Genomic DNA, 13,594 nt, shown 5'->3' with positions numbered 1-13,594 from the left:
TGTTACATCTAGGCCGAGCTACAAATATCCTAAAACAATTAGCCTCTGTCCGGAATTTCCCCTAAAATGTTATAAAAACCTCCGGTTTTACCTCTAAAAATCGGGTAGATTGCCTCTTGCGCGGGAGAAACGGGTAGGCTACCGGTTAGAGTGGTTTCGCCATTATCACATCTAGGAAATAATGGTTGCCTTTTATAAAACTACGAGATAAACATGTTCGCTTACCCGTACTCCTACAAGCAATAATTTGTAATAAGTAATTTTTTACTATGAGATTTTAAAAATGAAAATTTTCAGCTCGTTCATGCCTAAGAATTTTAGCAGCCACTGGACTTGAAAGCTCTCTTAAACGCCTTTTCGCAAATGGTCACCATTATTTCAATGAACGTGAACAAGATTAAACTTCCCACTACAAAAGGGTTTACCATAGTGCACTAAGGCTTTGAAACATGGTTCACGGGAGCAACCTGAATTGAAACAGGTGTATACTAAATATATACAGTATATGCACAGTATGCAATGAAATACCAGGTGAGCTTTCGCGCGAAAACATGATATCTTCACACGTGAAAATAATGTGAAAAGATCACCGTTGCTATGGCTACATAATAAATCGCGCCTTTTAGCAGGGAAAAAACTGTTTAAGTGAAATGGTTTGGTATTTCATTAGTGTTTATATAATATACGAGTAGAACATTAAATGGCCCTATCTCTAAGCGGCCATGTGATATCCTCTATATCTACACTGGCAAGTTAAAAAAAAGGAGAAAAGAAAAATCTCGCGCGTGTTCTTTCTTGAGTATTTCTCTTCTCTGTGTAGGAAAAAAAAGAAACCGCCATTAAGAAACGGAAAGATGTCTGTATGCTAGATAAGAACCTCTGCTGCTGTCGTGTTGCCACTTGCCATGGCCTGCTTCTAGTTGCAGTTAGCGATTACCGCCTTAGAAACAAGCAACGTTATGGTAGAATTGTAAAATCGTGTGGGGAAACTTTGAGTTTATGACGTATGTATGTGGCATGCTTGTGGGGGTTGAAGGAATTGTGACGCCGTTGTTACCTGACTGTCAGCTCGCCGTGGTTACGTGACTGTCAGCACCCCTCGCCGTGGTTACGTGACTGTCAGTACTTAACAAGCTCACTCAGAGGGGCACATCAAATGCAAGACCGGCTAAACTATTCTATTATCATCCGCGGCAAACATTTACACTCATCTGCACTAAATCGCAATGAAAAGGGGCTGCATTTGGATTTGCTTTGCTAGCTGAAAAGAGCTAATGCGTTAAGCAAAAACAACAACATCAAAGTTTGAAGCCGCATGGCATTGGAGTATTTATTTTGATATGCATATAGACATTTTTAAACGTAATGTTAGTTGCGTAGCGGGAACAAACATTGAAGGTTTCCTGACAGAGCGAAAGCAAGTCTTTTTTTTTTTTCATCCAGTCTGCTTTATTCATTTGTGTGTGCGTGCCTGCCGTCTTGGCACGTTAGGTTGTTTACATGACCATTACATAACCACTGCGATTTCCCACGTCGGTATAAGGGGTTGTTCTCACGGCGGTTGGAAGATCCTAGCGCCATATTTTTCCTGTATTCAGTTACTCTTTCTTTTTTATTAGAATATGTTTGATAAGAATATCGAGGCTGAAATTTGCGAAATTTTAAGAATATTTTAAGAATAAACCTGAGGCTGAAATTGTGAGAAGACTATAATTTCGTGTGTTGAAATCTATAAGTACAATACAATATGTTTTTACTTATTTAAAATTATTCCTTTGTTTTAAACGGCAAAACTAGCCAACAAACGAAACATCTTCACTACCGATAGCCAAATGTCCAATGACGAGTGGTACATGTAATGTATTTTTGCAGTACAAAATATGTACAATGCAAAAGACATGAACTAAGAATAGAGAATACATGTATTAAGAATATTTTCAGCCTAAAATCAGCAGACAAATAGGAATATCAGCCTGGGCCGGAAAAACAATATTCTTGTAAAAAAGAAAGAGTGTAACATGCAAGGGTTGTACTTAGTCTCCCTAGCACTAGGATCTTCTTAGCTGAGAAGTAGAAGATCCTAGTACTAGGGACAAACCAGATAAAACTGGCGGTGAGTCGTTCAGTGGGTAATCACGGCAAGTGATAATTGTGATAATTCTACTGAAATGTAGAGTAGAAGGGCCCAAATTACATTTTTGTCCCAGTCGCCCGCCATCTTTAATTCCTACTATACTAGGTAACCACACGGTCCGGCACACGGACCGAAATTTCTGCATGTAAGCCCTGAAAAGTTGTTTCTTCAAGTGTCTTGCTGTTGCAAGGACCTTCCTCCCTTCATTTAAACAGCCCCTGAATCACACTCAATATAGTCTGGAACGGATAAGGCATGTATGTTACATCTAGGCCGAGCTACAAATATCCTAAAACAATTAGCCTCTGTCCGGAATTTCCCCTAAAATGTTATAAAAACCTCCGGTTTTACCTCTAAAAATCGGGTAGATTGCCTCTTGCGCGGGAGAAACGGGTAGGCTACCGGTTAGAATGGTTTCGCCATTATCACATCTAGGAAATAATGGTTGCCTTTTATAAAACTACGAGATAAACATGTTCGCTTACCCGTACTCCTACAATCATCGTCAAAAGTGTTAGGAAGGTTGCCTTTTTTACCTCTTCTTTTCCTTCCTCCCCCCGCCCCTGGCCCAATGTTGATCAAAACGTTAATGTTTGTGCACGTAATTGTTCTGTTATATCCCAACATTGAACAGGGGGGACGGGGGATATTTAGCAAAAGAGAAAACTCTCTTTTTTCAGGATTAAAATGGACTACTGCTAAGTTGTACAGCCTTCCCAACTACTTTTGTCTGTGATTGTAGGTTGAAACGGTGTATCTCAAGGTCACTACGGATAAAAACCCGGATTTTTCTGGCTTCTTTTTTTTTTTTTTTTTTTTCGGTCTCTTTTGAAACTGATCATTTTCAGTTGGTCATTGTTTAAAAAAAAGAACGTTCCTTCGAAATAACGTTTCTTGTTCGGTTCGTGTTTGACTATTTGCAAGACTGAATAGTTGAGTTGTACATAGTTAATTCCAAAACTTAGATTTCTAATTTCTGGTGAATTAACCTCACACTGTGGCTATAAATCATAGAGTATTTTTTAATTATAAATGGGTTCACAACGTAAAGATACTGTGCATTAAAAAATGATTGAGTAGATTGTTAGGTTCTGTATGTGCTAATAACGTGGTTTGTCATGGGCCCGGTTTGGTCAGGCAAAGTAGCAGCTGGTTTCATTACTTCTGAAGGGCCTCCCGATCTGTAGTCGGTACAACCTATTTTCTACTTAATATGAGATGGTTTTTTACATTTAAGGTCGATACTCGAAAGGAAAAGTGGACGTGGGGTCCCCAGACAAATGCAAGCTTTTAGTTTTTGACGCTTTAATTTGGTTTAAAAAAATCATCGGACAACAATCACTGGAATAAATGGTCTCACAGATCATGCATTTTCTCATATTCCGACTCCCATGCCTCCCCGCATGCTTACGCACCTTAAAGGGGCTATGTCACAAGGATATTGCTGTTTTAGGTTAATTCTGTACTGAACTCATTACTTAGTTAATAAACCAATACACAAAATGCTGCTGTTAGAGTCATGAAGAAAGAAGATAACAAATAACTTTCGTCAGACAGCACTAATCATAATTTTTATGGCCATTTTTGCAGGCATAGCATCTGCCATCAAAACTTGAAAGCGTTGGCTAAATTTAAAACTTTTTCAAGTTTCGGTCCTAGTTCATCCTTGCCTCAGTTGCCAGCCGTTGCAAAGGATGACAGGAAACAGTTTCAATGCCTATAAATGTAGTCTTAAATAACAAAAGATTAGCAAATAGCCTTATGCAGCTCTTGCATCAAGGAAACCAGTCAGTCGTGTAGCAACACGACCTAATGAAAGCAAATAAAATATTTTACTCGGATTATTCTCTTCTTATCAGCCGATTGTGACTTGATTTTTGTATCAAATTTTGCTCTTATGTATTTTGAACGAACCGTCGCTACCTACGTTTTAAAATTGTTGCCGCGTTGAAAGGATTTTAGTGGAACTTAACGAAATTGTTGCCAATCAAATTGCTACACAGCCTCCCACGCAGGCGTTTTTAGGCGATGTCGTGTTTCGTCCCTCCCCTACCGTATACAGTATGTCCCAATCCACAACAAAAACCGTGTCATTTCATGACAATGTTTGAAAATAGCACATCTTCAATGCAGACATGTTTGGAGCCAAATTGCAACATAGGACATAAGTGGTTACAGCCCGGAGTAAGGTTTATCTCAGCTCCACTGATCCTTGTAACATCCATGGTGATCCCAGAATTGAGGGGTATCACTACTGTATATGCCAGCACTCACAGGGTACAGCATTTGAAACACTCTTGGCACTGAAATACAACTCATTCATTTTAACGGTGGCAGTTATTGGTGTTGGTATCTACAGCATTGAGGCTGGGGCTTATAATGTATTTCGATTCTCATGCTAGAGATATGTATCATAACAGTCATAGTGAAGGGAGATGTGTATTGTTGGAAATACCATCCATGCATAAATTAGTACAATGTTTTTAGACTCTACATAGGAATTAGGGTATATATGAACTTAAAGGTGTACATATTGCCAACTTTGAACCTCATCTTTCCTCAAGCAATGTTGAACATTGTAGTATATCAGATGTTAATAGTTACCAATGTTCCTGTAAACAGCGCTGCCCTGTAGCAGTTTATGCAATGTGTTACTCTCTCTCTTTGTGGATACTGGACTTAAGGAACTTTACTTGCCCTTGTTAGTAACCAGAATACACTGTACAATGTGATGGGTGTGAAAACACATCTGTCAGTCAATCTTCCTCAAAGTGTCATGAAAGGCACAAAAAGGTACCTTTTTTGCAGTTGGAAGCGATGTTCGCAAAAGCGCGAAAAAGGTACCTTTTCGGCAGTTGGAAGTGATGTTGTTAAAAGTGCGAAAAAGGTACATTTTTAAAAATATAAAATAGTGCTTTCAAGCTTTTGGGAAGCCATTCAAAATCCTACTGATTGACATATGTCAACCGTTGGCACCTCTTGAGCTTCAATGAACGATGCACAGACTTTTTTTAGGGGATTCTATGTGATCCAGTTAAAATTGAAATGGTGTACAAGGAGAACCAGCGGAGTAAACAATTTAAGCTCGCTTCTTTTAGCCAAGATCAAAAGCGAGAAACTAGATTAAGAAGAAATCCGAAATTATCGTTGGCCACCAGCCAAATGGATTAAATGGCTCCTGAAAATGTAACAACTTCTGGTACTTTAAAACTAGATGAAAGAAGAGAAGCTCAGCAAGCGCAATTTTAAGCGTGAAGCAAATACTTTAACCCGAAAGAAGTTCTACATGTAAAGCAACAGGAGTTCATTTTCCTTTTCCTTTACGTCTAAACTGAGAGGGTCCCGAGCGGGTCATTTTAATAACTGTCTTGTTTCGTGGGTGATGTTTTTCACTGCAGAAAGGTTATTAGAGACTTCAGTCTTGGGGTTATTTTTCTTTGCTATGATATAAATTATATAAATAATTTAACTTCAGGTGCTTTTTGAGCTACAGGCCGAAGTAAAGCCATTAACAGTAAAAATGTCACCATACATGTATACCTTTGACACCCCCTAACTAAATACTTAAGTAAGCCTGAACAACTTTCCTCTTCTTAGACTTTTGTACAGTATGCCAGCATTTTTTTCGAGAACTTTGGTAGACTTTCCCGGAAAATTTCTTTTTTCAGAGAAAGTGAAATTAGAAATTTTCAAATAGAAAATAAACTCTTAAAAGTCAAAATAAAAAAAATTCAAATGCCACTGTTTGGACAATTGTCTTTTGGTGTATTAAATCCATTAGCATACATTCTTGTTGGTTTCTCACTTATACGTATCATCGCATCATCGCGTATTTTAGTGAATTTTTTTAGGGTAAGCATGTTATTCGAAAAAAGGAGCATTAAGGTAAAGCATTTTAGCGAGGAAACAAAAAAGCCTTTTCAATGCACAAGAGACTGGCCCGGCTTCTCTTCAGGTTACTTTTAACTGACACCTGTCATTCATTGATAACCACTGAACCAGTGACAACGTGATGCTTCCAGCTTCACTCCGACGCTGATCAAGATGGCTCACACCCACGCCAAAATCAAGCACGGGGAATAGATTTTAAAACTGCGACCTGACACTGTACATGTTACAGTGTCAAAACTGAGCTAGCTCAGCAATTGGTCAATAAACAGGGATTATTCATCTCTTGACTAGTGGATTAGTAAATTCAGACAAAAAAATTCATAAAAATGACACCAAACGGTTGACATCTGTCAATCAGTAAGATTCTAAATGGCTTCCCATGGCTTGAAAACATTCAGTAAAGGTACCTTTTTCGCGCTTTTGAGAACATCGCTTTCAACTGCAAAAAAGGTACCTTTTTGTGCCTTTCATGAGATCGCTTGAAACCGAAAAAAGGTACCTCGTTTGCGCTTTAAAACATCGTTTGGTAAAGTGAGAAATGGATGAAGAGCGGACAATATTGACGTCAAAATATCACTCACCCGAAAGCTGAAAATACCTGACTTCTTTTTCAAAAAAAGGTACCTTTTCATAACTTTTAACTTAAACGACTAGCATAGACAAAAAAGGTAACAATTTTGCATTTTGTTCTACCAAAAATGAATGCAGAAACTTAGTTTTTCTGCTGTCTTTAACTAGCAGAGTTGACCTTTTTGTAAAAAAGTAGAATTGCCGGAATCTTTCACTGATTGGATAGATTTTAAAACTGCGACCTGACACTGTACATGTTACAGTGTCAAGCTCAGCAATTGGTTTCAAACTTGGCGAATAAACAAGGAATATTTATCTCTTGAATAGTGGATTAGTAAATTCAGACAAAAAATTCATAAAAATGACACCAAACAGTTGACATCTGTCAATCAGTAGGATTCTGAATGGTTTCCCATGGCTTGAAAACACTATTAAAGGTACCTTTTTCGCGCTTTTGAGAACATCACTTCCAACTGCCAAAAAGGTACCTTTTTGGGCCTTTCATGAGATCGCTTGAAAGCGACAAAAAGGTACCTCTTTCGCGCTTTAAATCATCGTTTGGTAAAGTGAGAAATGGATGAAAAGTGGACAATATTGACGTCAAAATATTTTCACTTGAAAGCTTAAAATACCCGCCTTTTTTTTCTAAAAAGGTACCTTTTTTTAAACTTTTCACCTAATCGACTAGCACTGACAAAAAAGGTAACAATTTTGCATTTTGTTCTATGAAAAATGAATGCAGAAAGTTAATTTTTCTGCTCTTTTCAAGTAGCAGAGTTGATCTTTTTGTAAAAAAGTAGAATTGCCGGGACCTTTCACTGATTAAGTTGGCCTACTATTAAACGTTTTTGCCGAAGAGACCATTCAAATAGGCCTGGAGAAAGCAAAATGCCCGAAAGACAAAAATGCAGTGTACCTGGTGTAACGTTGTGGCTTTGTACAGCAACAAACGGGTTTTGTAAACATAAACAAACGATACTTTTATTCCATAAGTCGGTTCACTGAAGACTCCTGTACAAGATCGCGAGCACATGTAAAATCTAGCATCCTATTGGATTACAACTATCACGTGACGTTACACCTGGAAGTTCAGAAGAAGTTAGAACAGCATGGTAAGTTTTCATGCTAAAATCCTTCCTTCTGACAGTTTTTATGACTTTTATCAGGTCACTGTGTTTCATTTCGCTCTAATGCTATTTCGTTTTTCTGGTTGTTTCAAAAAGGAATGATGAAAACTGTCGCGGCAATTACGGACAAATTGAAAAAACTACGTGCAAAATACAAAGATGTAAAGGATAGTGGCAAGAAGAGCGGAAATTCAAGACCCAAGAAACCCTGGTAGTTCACGGAAAAAATGGACATAATTTTTAAAGATAACCCAACTATTGACCCACCGCATCTGTGGGATAGCAGCTCCAGTGATCACAATAGTGAAGTCTAGAATGGAAGCTCTCTAGAAAATGGTAGAGTGTTTGTTCTTGTTGCTGTTGTGATTTTAGATTAACAGTCAAAATATTTTTGTGCATTTTATGGGTCTTTTAGTTAAATAAGCTCTGTTATTTTTCAAATCATACACCAAATGAATATATTCCGTGTATCTTTACTAGATAACCTGTCAGTAAAAAAAAAATAATGAGTATGGGAATGAGAGTTAACTAGAGGTTTTCAAACTGTGTGGTACATGTACATGTTGCAGTTAATTTTTTGTTTCTGCAGTTAAAGTTTATTTTTCCTTTGTTTTTAGGTATGTGATGTATGATAACGAGTTTTAAACATGAAAAAATAAAAATTTAACTGAAAACAAAAATTAACTGCAACATACTCATTTACTGTTATAATTGACTTTTTGGCAGGAACAGAAACCTCAGAAAATAGCTCAGAACTACATTCTGAGAAAGAAAGTGATGTAGTCTCAGACACTGATTATAGTAGTTCTGAAAGGAAGAGATCTTAGTGCATCACAGGTGCCATACCAAAAAGTTCCAAGAAAACAAAAGTGGAGAAGTCAATTGAAACAGTGTGTTTGAGTCTCCGTGAATCCTCAGAAGCTGAGATGAAGAGGTAAATACAGCTTCTTAATTAGTTTCAAGGTTTTTAAAATGTTTTAGCAAGAATTAATTTGGAGACTGAGTGCTAATCAAGGATGTGTAGACAGAATACAAAGGGATAACAAAACCCTGGTATTTTTGGAAGATTGAATAGAAAATGTTGTGACTGTGAAAACAATCATAATGGCAGTAATTATGATCATGATGATGGTGATGATGATGAAAAAAATGAAAATGATGTTCATTGTTGTCATTTTTTAGACTCTTGCTGTATCAAGTTTTTTTTTACTGTTTTCTGGCACCCTTCACAGATTTGAAGAAATGGAAGAGAAGAGGCATGAGAGGGAGTTACAATTTCGACTTGAAATGAGAAGAGAAGAAAGAGAGCATGAATTACAATGATGATGCAAATGAGAGGCTGTAACTCTCAATGGCAACTCCAGGGCAGCAGGAATCTGAATATTCTTTTGATAGACAAACTTATTACCCTTTGTAAACTTGAGTCCAAACTCCAGATGAAGAAAGATAACATCCCGAGAGGGGGCAGTAAAGTTACCATTGTTTAATTTAGTTATCACTGAAGCACGTCAACCTATCAATTGGCTCGTTAGTGGGAGATGGCCAGTCACTAGAAGCATTGGTGAACAGCTTTGTCAGTGCTGATTGCCCTGCATCCCACTCACCACTTAAGAGCCTGTTCAAAAGCAACAAAAAGAAGAATAGTTGTTGTTCTTATTATATATATATTTTTGTTTAATTAAGCATTTATTCGTTGAGTTACCTGGGAACAACCAAAGAGCTGTTTATTCTTTTGAACTTCAATGGGTGGTTTGATTGTTGTAAATTAAAACAAACAAGCATTATGAGTATCTTGCAAAACTAAACTAGACAGGTTCTATTTCTGTAATATTTCATTACCTCATGAAATAAATATAACGCAATGCTTTTTAGTGGTGACCATTGTTGGTAACATTTTATTTTAGTCTCTTCCAACATAGCAATGTAAAGAAATGTCACTAATCTCCAGGCAAAAACAAAACAACAACAACAACAGTTCAGCTGTTGTTTAGTGTTAACACAACATTTCTTTTATGGTGACCATCACTGGTAACATTTACCAATAGCTGGGTCTCTTCTAACATAGTAACATGAAGATATGTCACTGATCTCCAGTTAAATAAAAACAACAGTTAGCTGTTGTTTAGTTAATTTTTAAAAGTGCAATGACAATAGCTGGAAGTCTACTCCAATTCCAAGTTTTGGCCTTTGGGTGACATAAAAAAAGCAGCAAGAGTGTCTCTTACATCAGATCCAGGCAGTTCGTCAATTGGTCCATCCTGGATTACTTCCTCCTCAGGCTGTTCAAAACCTTCTCGTAACCACTCTACAAAATATGGTTCCTTTCTCATCTCACAGATGTTATGAATCACACAAGCAGCTGCTACTACCTCGACTGCTCCATCAACCTCCATATCCAGGCGCTTAGAGAATCTTGGAAACCTTCCTTTCCAGCGTCCGAAGGTATTCTCAACTGTCATCTTGGCTCTACTGAGACCATAATTAAAAACGTCTCTGAATCCTGGGGGTATTAACATTCTCTCGGCTACTTAAAAGTAGCCAATTTAACATGGGGTAGGCTGGATCTCTCAAGATAACCGGATGATTTTTATTGCCCCAAAATTTCCTCTTTCACATCTGGTGGAATAACCTTCCACTACACCCCAGAGCAAACAGCTGTGAGTTCGAAAAGACCCTTGCATCATGTACACTTCCTGGCCACCCTACAACAATATCACGGAATAGGTAATTACTGTTAACAAGAGCTTGCATCACAATGCTGTGGTACGATTTTCTGTTGTTGTAACTTGCATGATTTTGCTGTGGTGTTGAAATTGGTATATGTGTGCCATCGATTGCTCCAGCACAAATGGGAAACCCCCATTTCTCCTTATAATTAGCTATCACGCGAGCAAGTTCATCTCCTTTAGCAACTGACATATACTTTGGCTTAAGCTTTCTCAACACTGCAGCGGCTACCTTGCGGATGCAAATGCAAACAAACCCCCTGAATGAACCAAACAGGTTAGAAAGCCATCTATAACTTGCGGTTGAAGCAATAAAGTACAAGAACAGAGCCACTTATTTTCTACTTCAACAGCTTTCCTCATCTTTGTATCTTGCAATGTCAGTTCTGGTTTAAGTTCTTCAACAAGAAATCGAAATGTCGCCCTGGACAAGCGAAAGTTCTCGTACCATTCTTGGTCTGAAAACTCGTTCAATGCAAGCTGAAACCAAGCACCTGTTCTAGGAAGCTGCCATATGGTTCTCTCGATAGTGCATTAACTCATTATGATGGCCATTAAAAGAACTGACCACTTAAAAATTTTCCTTCTCCGTTTTCTTCTAAAACGGTTCAATGTTTATGCGGGGTTTTCCCTTGAAAAGGGAGTCACTCTCCTCCTAAAAGGAAATGGTAAAAGAGTGGCTGCCATAATGGTAGTCATGTTTCTTTCCTTCGCGCACCGTTTTGTGTATTTACCACTGAGCGATAAGGAAAGATCCCGAAGGCTCAAATAAAAATCTGGTCCGGACACCGAAAGTCAGCAGTGTAAACAGTGCGCATTAGGGCTCTTTTCAGTCATAAGCCTAACCTGATTGTTATCCGTGTAAACGGTTTAAAAAAAATTGGTCCGGACCACTTTTTAATAGGTCCGGACCCATTTTTTTGTGTAGTGTAAATGGGGCTAAATGATCGCGTTCTTGAGTCTTAACTACATATTTCCCGCGCTTAGAACGCGGTGCTCGCCCCAGCCCTACTCTCGGTCCTCACGTTTTCCAGACCACCTCGTTGTCGGTTCTTACAGTCCCTGATATCTATCGCCTCGCACTGTGCTGCCAAGTGTTTGTGCTGCCCCTGTTATTGTTGAGATTTAGATTATTCGCGACCTCCAGAATTTCAGCATTTACAGTGTCTAGTGATATGGAAGACGTTAATCAAGCGGGAGACCGCTGAACTGGATTCTTTCTAGCACAGAATGATAGAACTGAGTATTCTGTCAAGAAAATAGCGAGGAAAAGATGGAAAATAGCGAGGAAAAGATGGAAAACAGCCAAAAAAAGCTATAAATTTGTCTAAATATTCCAAAATTTTCTAAACATCTCGGAAACTTTTAAATATCTCAAAAAATATCCGGCCCAGATATTTGTGTCAAGGTCTATTTCTGTGCTTTGAAATGTTGTTCTTTTCGTTACAAATTTTTCGCTTTTGCCAAGAGCAACTTTTCGTGTGTTGCCAGCGATTAATTTGGCCGTTTTAATCCCTAACTAGCGACTTTCAACTGCTTTTATTCACCTCAAGGGTCACATTATTAAGTCACATTGCACTTGAAATTTCTGTAGGTACCTTTTTATAAATCCAGACAGATATATATCTGACTGGATTTGTTGAAACGGGGCTAAAGAAATTTCAAGTGCATTTTAATAATTTGACATCTAAGTGGAATGGAAAGCAGTTAAAAGTCACTAGCCGAGGCTAAACAATGACAGCTTTACTGCTGGCAATAGACGGTAAAGTTCTCTCGCAGAAGTAACAGGATTTTGCAATGAAATAAACAGCATTGGAAACGTCCAGAAATTGTAATCTTTTAGTCAGTCAAACCGTGACGCCCATAGCTCAGTGTCGGCCGAAAACTGATTAAGAATCGACAATCTTTGAGCACAGAATAGGCTTTCTAAGACAAAATCCAGGGGCACCCAACGTGAATATAGTTCAAAACCACTTAAACGTAGCACTGTTAAACGTATTTTAGTATTTGAACGGTAGATATAGGCATATTTTCATCCCCTAAAAATTTTTCATCTGTTCGGATTTCCTAGCTGAAAACCTAGTGATCCGAAAATCATAGGGATCAAAACTTACCTTTTCGAAAATTTCAGCCAGAAAAAAGGCTCCCGAAAATTCGAGGTGACCTTCTTAGGGTAAAAATCCGTTAAAAATAGACAATTATACCATTTTTTTGATGTTCGAAAATCATAGGAGAGGCAGGCAAGCAAGAAATTTTACAACAAATGTTCCGAAAATTCTAGATCTAAAATCGTCTTCCGAACAGATATTCTTCCGAAAATTGTCAGTGGGTGCCCCTGAAAATCACCTAAACTGAACACTCACGAAGCGTTTTTATTCTTGGCGCAAAGTATTCTGGTAATACGAGCTCAACCGCACATACCTGAGATTTGTCTGTCAACACTTTCGGTAAATCACACAATAAATGACTTTCGCGGCAAACACAACACTTCCCAAAACCACTCATAATATTTCCACACTTAACACGGGCGAAGCATCGTCAAATTACTCCGTAAAACTGTCGATTTTCTCCACATAAATCGTCACATTGAACTTTTCTCGACTCACTTACAGTCGATTTATTCAAAATCCCCGGTGTAAACCAGCGGTTGAAAAGGAGACATACAGCCCCCGCCTTCCAAACAATTTTTTACTAAGTCTTTAGCCTGGTCAGAAATCGGCGTCAATTTCCATCTCGCCGAATAGATTTCATTCCTAGAACCTACTTGGTGAGGCCAAAGACTTGTTACTGCCAACAACAAAGCTCGCAATAGTAATCTTTCCGTCTCAAGCCCGGGATCAGTCTTTAACCCGTGGAGCCCGAAATGAGACGAAATACGAGAAGACATTGGACGCAGCAGACTTAGACAGTCGTGAGAATTGTTCGTTCCGGAAAACTTTGTTCAAGGCAGCCAAAAAAAAAAAGTTCAGTCTAATAATCATCAAAGTAAATCTACTACAGCCTATCCGGTACCGATTAAATAAAAAGGAACCATGAAATTTAAAACAAAGAAAGAAAAACATGCTCCACTACAAGACTCAGTCAGAAGGTATATAACAGAGATTTCTATAGCCATGTTTAAGTATAAATTTCTGGATTTCTTTGCA

General features: G+C 38.2%; 1 long non-coding RNA gene across 1 annotated transcript; it reads left to right on the top strand.

Annotated features, from left to right (window-relative positions):
* Positions 1-7,682: 7,682 nt before the first annotated feature.
* On the top strand, positions 7,683-9,388 carry LOC140937373 (uncharacterized). The gene is made up of 3 exons (XR_012165461.1): positions 7,683-8,058; positions 8,449-8,656; positions 8,955-9,388. It is a non-coding gene; the product is annotated as an uncharacterized lncRNA (long non-coding RNA).
* The last annotated feature ends 4,206 nt before the right edge of the window (positions 9,389-13,594 follow it).

The sequence above is a fragment of the Porites lutea genome, chromosome 5 (genome assembly GCF_958299795.1).
Source record: "Porites lutea chromosome 5, jaPorLute2.1, whole genome shotgun sequence".
In the NCBI taxonomy this organism is placed as follows: Eukaryota; Metazoa; Cnidaria; class Anthozoa; order Scleractinia; family Poritidae; genus Porites; species Porites lutea.
This window is presented reverse-complemented; position numbering and strand designations above follow the sequence as displayed.